We start from the raw sequence: 12824 nt of genomic DNA on the forward strand, positions 1-12824 counted from the left end.
AGGGCTGACAGCCGGCCCAAGCGCCGCCTCAGCCTATCTCCCTCCTCTGTCTCCCTCTCTGTCTCCCTCCCTCCATCTCTCCCTCCCTCTCCCTCTCTCTCTCCCTCTCCATCCTTCTCCCCTCCCTCCCTCTCTCCCTCTCTCCCTCTCTCTCTTCTCTTTCTCTCCTCCCTCTCTCCCTCTCCCTCCCTCCCTCTTTCCCTCTCCCTCTCCGTCCCTCTCCCCCTCTCCCTCTCTCCCTCTCTCTCTCTCCCTCCTCCTCCCTCCTCTCCCTCCTCTCCCCCTCCCCTCCCCTCCCTCCCTCCCTCCCTGCCTCTCTCTCTCCCTCCTCTCCCCTCCCTCCCTCCCTCTCCCTCTCTCTCTCTCTCCTCTCCTCTCCTCTCTCTCTCCCCCTCCCTCTCTCTCTCCCTCTCTCTTTCTCTTTCTCTCTCCCCCTCCTCCCTCCCTCCTCCCTCTCCCTCTCTCTCCCTCCCTGCCTCTCCCTCTCTCCCTCCTCCCTCCCTCCCTCCTCTTCCTCTCTCTCTCTCTCTCTCTCCCTCCTCTCCTCTCTCTCCCTCCCTCCCTCCCTCTCTCTCTCTCTCTCTCCTCCTCTCTCTCTCTCCCTCTCTCTCCTCCCTCTCCTCTCCCTCCTCCCTCCTCTCCCTCTCTCCCTCCCTCCTCTCCTCTCTCTCTCTCCTCTCTCTCTCTCTCTCCCCCTCCCTCTCCCCTCTCTCCCTCCCTCTCTTTCTCTCTTTCTCTCTCCCTCTCCCTCCCTCCCTCCCTCTCTCTCTCTCCCTCCCTTCCTCTCCCTCCTCTCTCCCTCTCTCTCTCTCTTTCTCTCTCCCTCCCTCCCCTCTCTCTCTCCCTCTCTCTCTCCTCCCTCCCTCCCTCTCTCTCCCTCTCTCCTCCCCTCCTCTCTCTCTCCCCCTCTCCCTCCCTCCCTCCCTCCCTCCTCTCTCTCTCCCTCTCTGTCCCTCTCCCCCTCCCTCTCTCTCTCTCTCTCCCTCCGTCCCTCTCCCCTCCCTCTCTCTCTCCCCTCCCTCCCCTCCTCTCTCTCTCTGACAGCTCCATTCCTTCTTCCCCCGGAGCTCTCAGGTTGCCTTAACGCTGACCCTGATTCCCAATCCGCCTCCTCCTCTCATGCGCTTGCTGGAGGGGCTGGCAGCCAACAGGCCACAACATTATGAAAGGTAGGATTGTATGAAACAAGAAGGCTTGTTTTGTTTGATTATAGGCAGTCCTCGACTTAGAACCAACAGTCGCAACCCGGAACGCCTGTCGCTAAGCGATGTGAGCATTTATGGCGTTCCCGGGGAAGGGTCTTCTGACAAAGCAGAGTGACTGGAGGAAACCGCATTGCATTTAACAGTGGCATGATTCACTTAACGACCGTGGCAAGAAAAACCATAAAACCGAGTGGCGGCCGGTGTTATGGTTTTTCTTGCCACGGTCGTTAAGTGAATCATGCCACTGTTCAATGCAATGCGGTTTCCTCCGGTCACTCTGCTTTGTCAGAAGACCCTTCCCCGGGAACGTCGTAAATGGTGATCACGGGATGCTGTGACTCGACTGACGACCACAACGGAGCCCAACATTTCTGTTGTTAAGTGAGACATTTTGTCAAGTGAGTTTTGCTCCGTTTTGCGGCCTTCCTTGCCACAGTTGCTCAGTGAGTAACCCGGTTGTTAAGTGAATCTGCTTTCCCCACTGATTTTAATTCTCGGAAGGTCGCAGAAAGGGGATCAAGTGACCCCAGGACACAGCAGCGATTATAAACACATGCGCAGTGCAGGTATGTTTGGCCGGGGCTCGCGGGCCCGAACAAGTGGCTCTGCGTTCACCATCATGGATATAGACCCACGCCTAGGCTACGTCTAGTTTCGGTTTCCAAACAGTCTTCATTGTTACTGACTTAGTTGCTATGCCTATTCACTGGCTGACCTTGTGACCGTGCTCTATTCCGGTTCATGAATATCCTCCGACCCATATTTTCACCGTAGCCGCGGTGGCTACGCAGCTCCAGGGTGACGCTCCAAAAACCTTCCCAAGTCTAGACTGCCGATCGCAGACGTGCTGCCTCTCAATTCCCATCTCCAAATATTTTTCCTCCCGAAATCTGTTAAAAAAAAAAACTGAGGAAGAAAAACTGCTTTACGTCTGCTTAAAACAGACGCGTCTTTCCTGTTATCCCCGAATGTTCCTGCAAGGGAACAGCTGCGCTAACAAATGAGAGCCATTCTCCACAGCCGACGAGGCACCATATGCCAAATTTAATATTTAATTTTGATGTCATCTTCACGCGGCTGTTGCCATGGCAGCCTAAGTAAACGGTAGCGATCGAAAAGCCCCAAAACCAGGATGGCTCCGTCTCTCTCTGGCCCTCAAGAAAGAGACCCTCCCACTGGTGTTTCTCACACACGCACACACACACACACACACACACACCTCCCAAAGTACAGGTAAGTCCTCCACTTACGACCACAGTTGAGCCCAAAATTTAAGCCGCTAAGCGAGACATCGGTGAAGTGAGTTTTCCGACTTTTCTTGCCGCTGTTGCTAAAATGAGTCCCACGGTCGTTAAGTGAATCTGGCTTTGCTTGCCAGAAGGTCACAAAAGGGGAATCACGCAACCGTCATAAATATGAAACAGTTGTCCAGTGTCTGAAGGTAAATCACGTGACCGTGGGAATGGTGCAACGGTCATAAGTCCCTTTTTTGCAGTGACGTCGTAACTTTGAACGGTCACTAAGCAAACTGTTGTAAGTCAAGGACTACCTGTAGAAAACCCATCTTGGTGTACAGGGTAATCCTCAACTTACAACAGTTCGTTTAGTGACCCATACAAAGTTTCAACGGCACTGGAAAAAGGGACTTATGACCGTTTTTCACACTTACGACCGTTGCGGCATCCCCAAGGTCACCTGACCCAAATTCAGGTGCTTGGCAACTGACTTGCATTTACGACGGTCGCGGTGTCCCCCGCGGTCATGTGATTCCTCTTTTGAGACCTTCCGACGAGCAAATCAACGGGGAAGCCGGATTCACTTAACAAACCAGTTACTCAATGAACAACTGCAGTGATTCGCTTAACGAATGGAGCCAGAAAGTTTTTAAATGGGGGAAAACTCACTTAGCTTAGCTTAGCCACATAAATTTGGGGCGAAATTGTGGTCGTAAGTCGAGGACTACCCAGTGGTGGGATTCAAAAATTTTGTACTACCGGGGCGTGGCTTGGTGGGCGTGGGTTGGTGGGCGTGGCAGGGGAAGGATACTGCAAAATCTCCATTCCCTCCCCACCCCCACTAACCTGCTTTCCAGCTCCGTTCTCCTTTGCAGGGCAACCAAAGGAGACTCAGCCGATCAGCTGTGGGCGTGGTTTGGTGGGTGTGGCTTGGTGGGCATGACGTTCTGTGGGCGTGGCTTGGTGGGCGTGGCAGGGGAAGGATACTGCAAAATCCCCATTCCCTCCCCACCCCACTAACCTGCTTCCCAGCTCCGTTCTCCTGTGCAGGGCAACCAAAGGAGATCCAGCCGATCAGCTGGGACTCAATGGGAAGCAGAGAAGAGATGGGGTTGGAGGGGCCAGACAGAGGTGGGATCGGCCGGTTCTCCAAACTACTCAAAATGTCCGCTACCGGTTCTCTACAACCAGTCAGAACCTGCGGAATTCACCACCTGCGGAATTACCTGTAATTAACCAGTGGAACAGCTTGCCACCAGAAGTTGTGGAGGCTCCAACACTGGAAGCTTTTAAGAAGAGACTGGACAGTCACTTGTCCAGAATGGTATAGGGCAGGAGTGTCAAACTCAAGGCCTGCAGGCCATCTCCAGCCTGCGGGGTGCTTAGATCCGGCCCGCAGGGTTGTCCTGGAAACAGCTAAGAACCGGCCTGCGATGCCTCACTGCCAGCAAAAACGGAGCTCAGGAGGGCCGTCCGGGGCTCTCCCAGGCGGTGGCCACCCAACCCGGGCTCCATTTTCACTGGCAGGAGTCTGTCCTGGCCAAAAAACGGCGTCTGGGGAGGCACACACATACACAGATCACACACAGAGAGAGAGTTTTCTCTGGCAGATGGCTAGCAAAACAAAATCAAAACAAAACCAAAGGAGAAACGTTTCCCCTTTTGCATTTGAACATGCAAGAAGGGGCAGGAAAGGAGAAAGGGAAAGAGGAAAGAGAAAGAAAATGGAGGGAAGAGGGGAAGAGAGCAAGGAAGGAAAAAGAGGGAAAGAGGGGCAGGAAGAAGAAAGGAGAAGGAAAAGGGAAGGAAAGGGGAAGAGGAGGAAGGAAGGAAGGAAGGAAGGAAGGAAGGAAGGAAGGAAGGAAGGAAGGTTATGAATGAGGGAGAGTCTGAGAGAAGTCCTGCCTTAGCACTTGGCCACCACAGGTGACCCCACACACACACACGAGTGATGTCGAGCTGGCCACGCCCCCCTCCCCAAGGTCAAACACAACCTTGGTGTGGCCCTCAATGAAATCGAGTTTGGTGGAGGGTCTCCAGTTTCGGCCAGACTCACTTCATCGCTGGAAGCTTTCAATCAGAGATCGGTCAGAAATGGTGTTGGTAAGGTCTCCTGCTTACCCAAGGGGTTGGACTGGATGACCTGCAGGGTCCCTCCCAGCTCCGTTAATCTGTTCATTTGAGTTGCTTCAGGGTTGAAAGCTGAATTAGAAGACCTCCAAGGTCACAACCAACTCTGTTGTTGGGTGATTATATTTCACCTCCATTGTCTCCTTTCCAACACAATGGTCACCTTCCTAAAAGCCTCATGCAGGTCTGCAAGCCTTCTCTTGCATTGTTTATAAAAACAATAACAGCAGAGGGTAAATTAAAAAATAAATAAATAATAAATGGTGATTAAACGGCCAATTAATTTTAATTAATCCTTGCTGGTTATCATCACCTTCCCTTCTCTCTTTTCTTCCCTTCCCTCCTGACTTTGTCTGGCTCTCTAAGATATATATACACATGCAGGTAGTTCTCAACTTACAAGCAGAATTGAGCAAAGCGAGATTAGTTGTTAAGTGAGTTTTTCCCCGTTGTATGACCTTTGATCCCACGGTTGTTAAGTGAATCATTGCGGTTGTTGAATTAGTAACCTGGTTAAGTGATTCTGGCCTCCCCGTTGATTCTGCTTGTCAGAAGGTCGTAAAAAGGGGTTTACACGACCCCTGGGACAAAGCAACCGTCGTAAATGTGAGTCAGTTGCCAAACCTCTGACTTTTGATGATGTGGCCACCGAGAAGCTGCAAGGGTCGTAAGTGTGAAAAACGGTCACAAGCCCATTTTTTTCAGCGCCATTGTAACTTCCAACGATCACGAAGTGAACTGTTGTATGTTGAGGATTACCTGTGTATTGTATATGTGCACACCTGTGGAAGTGTGTCACACACACACACACATTGGGGGAAGGCATATGGCATCCTTGCAACTGGTTTCTGTCACAAACAATTGTCCAGTTGGGGAAAAATGAATATTAATTTTAGATTTTTGTCTGGTGTTTGATAAATAAGTAGGACTGAGTGATTGATTGCTTTTCTCTTCCTTTTTGGAGAAAAAGTTCTAGTAAATATAGAGTTACTTTCCTCTGGGAAATAAGATATTAAATTGAAATTTTCATTAAAATAAACCTGTCCTGGGATTTACGGTGGCTCTTTTCTGTCTGGAACAGTTCATTTCTCAACTTTGGCAGCTTGAAGCGGTGTGGATGTTAAGGTCTTGGGATTTAAGAGCCGACCAACAGTGAAGCTGATGGAATATAGGCTGATGCAATAAGAATGACTCAGCATAGCATGGGTATTTCCCTTTAAGACTGGGAATGGGTTCTGCCCCTTGAAGAGGTATTTATATAAAGGCAGCCATTAGAGGGCGTGTTCTCTCTCCTTGTGGCCGGTATTCATTGCAGAGTTCACCCTGTTAAGAAGATTGCTCGCTTGTATGGTATTTTGCCTACCACATATACATATCTCTGTTATAGATAAACCAATGTTAGTCTCTTGTGTGCTGTGTTTTGCTCCTGGGTTGTCTCATAATGGTAGTCACGCTGCAAACACTCTGACAGTGGACATCAACTCCCAGAATTCCCCAGCCAGAATTCCACAGCCAGCAGAGTTGCTGGGGAATTCTGGGAGTTTGAAGTCCACACATCTTCAATTTGCTAAGGTTGAGAAGCACTGGTCTGTAGGATTTCCAGACTATATGTAGTGCTCGACTTACGGCCAAAATCAGGACAAGGGAATTCGGTCACTATCCAATATGGTTGTTAAGTGAATCATCAAGAGACCAGAGCTGATGTTGTGGCCATTGTGCCATGACCAGTAGACCAGACCTGATTTGATGACCATTTTAACCAGGATTGTGTGGTCATTAAGTGAATCGTGTGGTTGTTAAGCAAATTCAGTTTCCACAATTGACTGCAAGGTTGTTGGAAAGCAGCTGGGAAGGTCTCAGATCTGACTGCAAGATGGTAAGAGGCTGCAACGGTCATAAGTTGAACTGGTTGCCAAGCATGCAAATTCTGATCATGTCACTATGGGAGTGGTACAATCAGGGGTAGGATTCTACCAGTTCAGGCGAACCGGATGTTAAATTTACATCTTGTTCGTTGAACCGACCGGGTGGCCCCTCCCACCCCTCCCCTCCCAGGAGTCTCCACGTGGCTCATTTTGGATGCAGGTAAGTGCAGGGTCCACGCGGAGGCTCTAGGAAGGTGAAAGGCCATCCGGAAGTCCCAGGGGCCACCCGGAAGTCCAAAAATGAGCCTGTTTCTGGCTTCCAGAGGGCCTCCAGAGCCTGGGAGAAGCAGTTTTCGCAATCCCAGAGGCCTGAGGGAAGCCTCCGGACTCTGGGGAAGGTGAAAAACAGCCCTCTCGGAAGTTCCAGTAGGTCACGGTCACTATGGGGACCCCCCCCCAAAACCCCCCCAAAAAAAAAAAAAAAAAAAAAAAAAAAAAAAAAAAAAAAAAATAAAAACTGGGATTTTTTAATCCCATCCCTGGGTACAATGGTTGTAACTTGATTTATGACTGCTCCAAAGTTACCCAGCTGTCTTTCATGCCTAAGGCGGGACTAGAATTCACCATCTCCTAGTGATTGGCCCAAAGTCACCCAGTGGGCTTTCATGCCTAAAATGGAATTAGAACCCTCCCCGGGAGGGGGCCCAAAAACCCCCCCAAAAACCCCCCCCCAAAAAAAAAAAAAAACAAACCCCCCCGCCACCGGCAAAAAAAACCAACCCCCCAAACCAAAAAGAGAAAAAAAAAAAAAAAAAACCCCCCCGCAAACCCAAAAAAACCAAAAAAAAAAAAAACACAAAACCAAAAAAAAAAACCAACACAAAAAAACCCCCCAAAAAACCCCAAAAAAAAACCCCCACACAAAAACAAAAACCAACCCCCCCCCCCAAACACAACCCAAAAAAAAAAAAAAAAACCCCCCCAAACCACCCAAAAACCCAAAAAAACACCAAAAACCCCCCCCAAACCCAAAAACACCCCAAAAAAACCCCCCCCCCCCCCCCCCTCTCCTTGCTTCTAGCCTGCTACCTTAACCACTAGACCAAACTGCCTCTCAGTTATTACAAGTGACTCTGGTTTATGACAAACAGGCTATGATTTGATCCTTCCAGAGGGCCAAGGTTTTCAACCACACTTTTGCCCTGCAAGATTTAGAAGCTGATTATCCGATTCTCTGTTTACAAACCGCCCTGGACCGTTTTGTTTCTTCGTTGTGCAGAGGACAAATCTGCCTGATTGAAAAACGAAGGGGAAAAAATAATGGGAGGGAAAAAGAGGCTGGAAAAATTCTGTTCCTTTCCCCCCCGTACCCTTCTTCAGAAGGGTTTTTCCAGCCATCCTTGTCTTCTCATCAAATGATGATTAAATTTTCTATCCTGTGCATTCACTCTGCACCTGGGCTGCAAGCAAGCTGGTTGTCTCTTATTTTCTTCGAAAACACCACTTGCAAAATTTCCTCAATTTGGGAGCCCTCCCCGCTCTGCCCGCATCAAACCTTGGTTAGTCGTGACTAATGTCTTCTTTTGGTTTTCTGAGATTCCCCAGGGCATCTGAAATGCAGTCTTCTAAAATGTATGTACACACACATACACACACACTTGCTAAGGGATGCTGTGGCTCAGTGGCTAAGACGCTGAGCTTGTCGATCAGAAAGGTCGGCAGTTTGGCGGTTCGAATCCCTAGCGCTGCGTAACAGAGGGAGCTCCCGTTACCGGTCCCGGCTTCTGCCAACCTAGCAGTTCGAAAGCATGTAAAAAATGCAAGTAGAAAAATAGGGACCACTTCGGTGGGAAAGGAACAGCGTTCCATGCACTTTCGGCGTTCCGTCATGCCGGCCACATGACCACGGAGACGTCTTCGGACAGCGCTGGCTCTTCGGCTTTGTAACGGAGATAAGCACCGTCCCCTAGAGCCAGAAATGACTAGCATGTATGTGCGAGGGGAACCTTTATCTTTTATATATACTAGCTGGTTACCCGTGCTTCGCGATGAAACTTTGTGATCGGGATGTGAAGGAGAAATCCGGTTCACAATCCATTGGCTCAGTGGTGGTCGGTGATGGAAACACATAAGGGACTATCGCTCCCGCCATCTTGAGCCCGGAAGCGGTTCCATAGGTGGAAGGCATGAACATTTTGGGGAGGTACCGACGTTTAATACTGTAAGGAGCCCCAGGCCACTCCTGAGGGAAGGAGTGGAATGTCTGACAGTTTGAACTGAGGTAACGGAATGTGAGGCAACTGGCAGTTGGAACAGAGTCCTTTTCAGGTGGGGAGGGGGAGTAGAACTCCTTAGCATCAGAGCATGTTAATAATAATAATAATATAGGAAATACTCTAAATGCTCTGATGGTCATTTCGAAAAATCCTTTCTTAGTGAGCCCTTAGAAGCCAAGAGGAACATACGGGCCAAATTTCAAGTTTGTAGGCTTTACGGTTCTGGAGATTTCGTGATGATGTGTGAGTGGTATTTTGCTTTTATAAATATAGACTAACTTGATACCCGTGCTTCGCTACGAAACTATGTGATCGGGCTTAGTTTTTTTAGTGTGTGAGAGAGTGGAAGGCTGTTTGGAAACTGAAACAGTATTTGCTGTGTGACCAAGAAGGAGACAGCAAGGAGCCTGGGCGTGGCTTAGCTCAACTGTTCTGCACCAAAGCTGCTTGGTGCTCTGAAACTGAAACGGAAACTGAAACTCCTCTGCTTGTGTTTTGCATTTGGAAGAGATTTCTTTTCAGGTGGGGAGGGGGAGCAGAATTCCTTAGCATCAGAGCGTGTTAATAATCATAATAATATAGGAAATACTCTAAATGCTCTGATGATCATTTCGAAAAATCCTTTTTTAGTGAGCACCAGGAACATACGTGCCAAATTTCATGTTTGTAGGCTTTATGGTTCTGGAGATTTTGTAATGATGCGTGAGTGGTCTTTCGCTTTTATATATATAGATTTGTTCCTTAATTATGGCTTTCGGGTTAGCTGCCTCTGGATGTCACAAAAGTTGTTCAGCTCTGCTTTGGAGTGAAATGTTTTTTGGCCTGGTGAGGGGAAATAAATAAATAAATAAATAAATACACATACATATACACACACACATACACACACACATACACACACACACACATACAAATATGTATGTATGTATGTATGTATGTATGTATATGTATATGTATATATATATGTATGGTATTCAGCTTTGTTCGGGTATTTTCCCACATCATTATAGTTGTGCTTTTAAAGTTGTAGCAACGTTTCGGCAGAATCTCATCTGCCATCATCAGGCTTCTGTATTGTGTTCGTCTGTGAGTCAGGCTTTCACAGCCGTTTCTGTTTTAAATTTGTAAAAGTCTGACTCACAGACGAACACAATACAGAAGCCTGATGATGGCAGATGAGATTCTGCCAAACGCTGCTACAACTTTAAAAGCACAACTATAATGACGTGGGAAAATACCCGAACAAAGCTGAATACCATACATGTAAGTACCTGAAAACTTAAGAAAATATATATATATATATATATATATATATATATATATATATATATATATATATATATATATATATATATATATATGTTATGTCTCATATACGGCTCATATTTCGCTGCCATATCCTCTTCACTCATCAACTCACATCTGCCAACGGAGCAGATTCCAATCCCGGAGTCACAACATACATACATACATACATACATACATACATACATACAGATTGGAAGTATCTAGGCCTAGATACTTCCAATCTTACGCGGGAGAAAACCCGAATAACCAAAGAGATAGATAGATAGATAGATAGATAGATAGATAGATAGATAGATAGATAGATAGATAGATAGATATTTTTATTTTTTATTTTATTTATTTATTTGATTTGCCAATTGTTTACAAGATAATAAGTATAAATGTATACATAGTTGTGAATACATGAAATGGGTACATATAAGAAAAATAAAAGAATAGGAGAAACAATAGGACAGGGACGGTAGGCACGTTGGTGCACTTATGCACGCCCCTACAGACCTCTTAGGAAAGGGGTGAGGTCAATAGTAGACAGTCTGAGGTTAAAGTTTTGGGGTTTGGGGAAGAAACTACAGAGTCGGGTAGAGGATTCCAGACATTGACCACTCTATTGCTGAAGTCGTATTTCCTGCAATCAAGTTTGGTGCGGTTTACTTTGAGTTTGTATCTATTGTGTGCTCTTGTGTTGTTATGGTTGAAGCTGAAGTATTCATTGACAGGTAGGACATTGCAATGTATGATTTTATATACCATGCTTAAGTCAGACCGAAGACGGCGTAATTCAAGGTTTTCAAGTTCTAGAATTTCAAGTCTGGTGGCATAAGGTATTCTGCAATGAGTAGAGGAGTGGAGAACTCTTCTTGTGAAATATTTCTGGACTTTCTCAATTGTGCTAATATCAGATACGTAGTGTGGGTTCCAGACTGATGAACTGTATTTGAGTATTGGTCTAGCAAATGTTTTGTATGCTCTGGTTAGTAGTGTGATATTACCAGAGAAAAAGCTACGTAGGATTAGGTTAACAACTCTTAATGCCTTTTTGGCTATGTAGTTGCAGTGGGCTCTAGCACTTAGATCATTAGAGGTGAGTATTCCAAGGTCCTTTACAGAGCTTGAGTCATCAACAAGATCTTGACTATTCAGCTTGTATTTTATTTTCTGATTTTTTTGCCAATATGTAAGACAGAGCATTTATTTGTTGAGATTTGAAGTTGCCATTTGTTTGACCACTCTGATACATAGTCAAGATCTTTTGTAGGGTAGCAGTATTGTCTGTGGTATTGAACAGCTTTACATCATCAGCGAAGAGAACGCAGTTGCTCTTGATATGATCACAGAGGTCGTTTATGTAGAGTATGAAGAGAGTTGGTCCTAGAACACTGCCTTGGGGAACACCACTATTGACAGGTACTGGATTTGATAGTACGCTCCCGATTTTGACCATTTGTTGTCTGTTTGACAGGAATGCTTCTATCCAGTTATTCAGTTGTCCAGAGATACCATAGGATTTTATTTTTAGGAGTAGTTTGTCGTGTACCACTGAATCAAAGGCTTTACAGAAGTCTATGTAGATTGCGTCTATTGCTTTGCCCTGGTCGAGTTGTGTCGTCCATATGTTTTTGCAGTGTAAGAGTTGCAGATTACAGGATAGTTTTTTTCTGAAACCAAATTGTTTATTGGAGAGTAGGTTATTTGTCTCTAAGTGGAGGATGATGGATTGGTTAATAATTGATTCCATGATTTTACAGGTGACGCAGCATAAGGAGATTGGCCTGTAATTTTCAACTAGGCTTGGGTCTCCCTTTTTGAAGATGGGGATGACTGTGGCTTGTGACCATAGGTTAGGCAAGGAGCTGGTTCTGAAAGATTTTTCAAAGATTATGCTTAGAGGTTTGGCTATGGCAGTGGATAGCTTTCTTAAGAAGTAGGCACATATTCCATCCGGTCCAATAGATAGAGATGGTTTTAGGTTGCGTAGTGCTTTTTCAACATTGTCTTCTGTGAAATCGATATGTATTAGATCATTGTTGTTATCTGTGGTACGGCTAGGAAATACTGGGCATGATCCATTGCTGTTTACAAATACTGAGCCGAAGAATGTGTTAAAGATGTTGGCTTTAATGGTGTCGTCGTTGCAGTCTTTACCATCAGGTCCTATCAAGGGAGGGATGGACCTTGAGTCTTTTAGTTTGTTGTTTACAAAATTGTAAAAAGCACGGTGGAATTGGTGCTTAGTAGGTTTTCCTCTTGTTTAATGTGATAATTGGTGCATTCGGTCTTTATCTGGTGGCATAAATTTTTGTATCGGTTTTTGAAATTGGCAACGTGACCAGATTTGTTTTTCCGCCAGAGTGATCTCTTTTTGGATTGAAGTTTCCTTATTGATATGGGTAATCTGCTTTTTGTTTTGTTTTGGGAGTTGTTGTTGGTACATATAATTTGATGACTCTTTTGACTTCAAGTAAAAATATGTTGTAATGGTCTTCAACAGTATTGCATCCAGTGAATAGAGATAGATAGATAGTATATTAGCTGCTCTTACAGCGTTTCTGAACTGCAGCAATTTTAAAATGTCTGGGCAACAGGTTCGTCCTCGACTTAACAGCCACAATGGAAGCCAGCATGTTCATTGCTAAGCAGGACCGTTGAGTTTTGCTCTGTTTTCTTGCCAGAGTTGTGAAGTGAATCATTGGAGGTGTTAAATTAAACAACGTGGTTGTTTAAGGGAATCTGGTTTTCTTGTTGATTTTGTCGATCACAAAGTCGCAAAAGGGGATCACGTGATTTCCCCCCCAACTGTCATAAATA

The 12824-nt window shown here is 46.1% G+C and overlaps 2 protein-coding genes across 2 annotated transcripts in view; both read left to right on the forward strand.

Moving 5' to 3' along the window:
- LOC113427340 (tyrosine-protein phosphatase non-receptor type substrate 1) overlaps positions 1 to 12824 on the forward strand; it is a 178891-nt gene that overhangs the window by 85446 nt on the left and 80621 nt on the right. The window lies entirely within an intron of this gene.
- FNDC11 (fibronectin type III domain containing 11) overlaps positions 9933 to 12824 on the forward strand; it is a 248220-nt gene continuing 245328 nt past the window's right edge. The window contains exon 1 of the mRNA XM_087962375.1: positions 9933 to 9974. The gene's annotated coding sequence lies outside the window, so the exon portion shown is untranslated. The remainder of the gene's footprint in view (positions 9975 to 12824) is intronic.

Source organism: Notechis scutatus, chromosome 3, assembly GCF_049901735.1.
Source record: "Notechis scutatus isolate UNSWTSFEM ecotype Mainland chromosome 3, rNotScu1.2, whole genome shotgun sequence".
Taxonomy (NCBI): Eukaryota; Metazoa; Chordata; class Lepidosauria; order Squamata; family Elapidae; genus Notechis; species Notechis scutatus.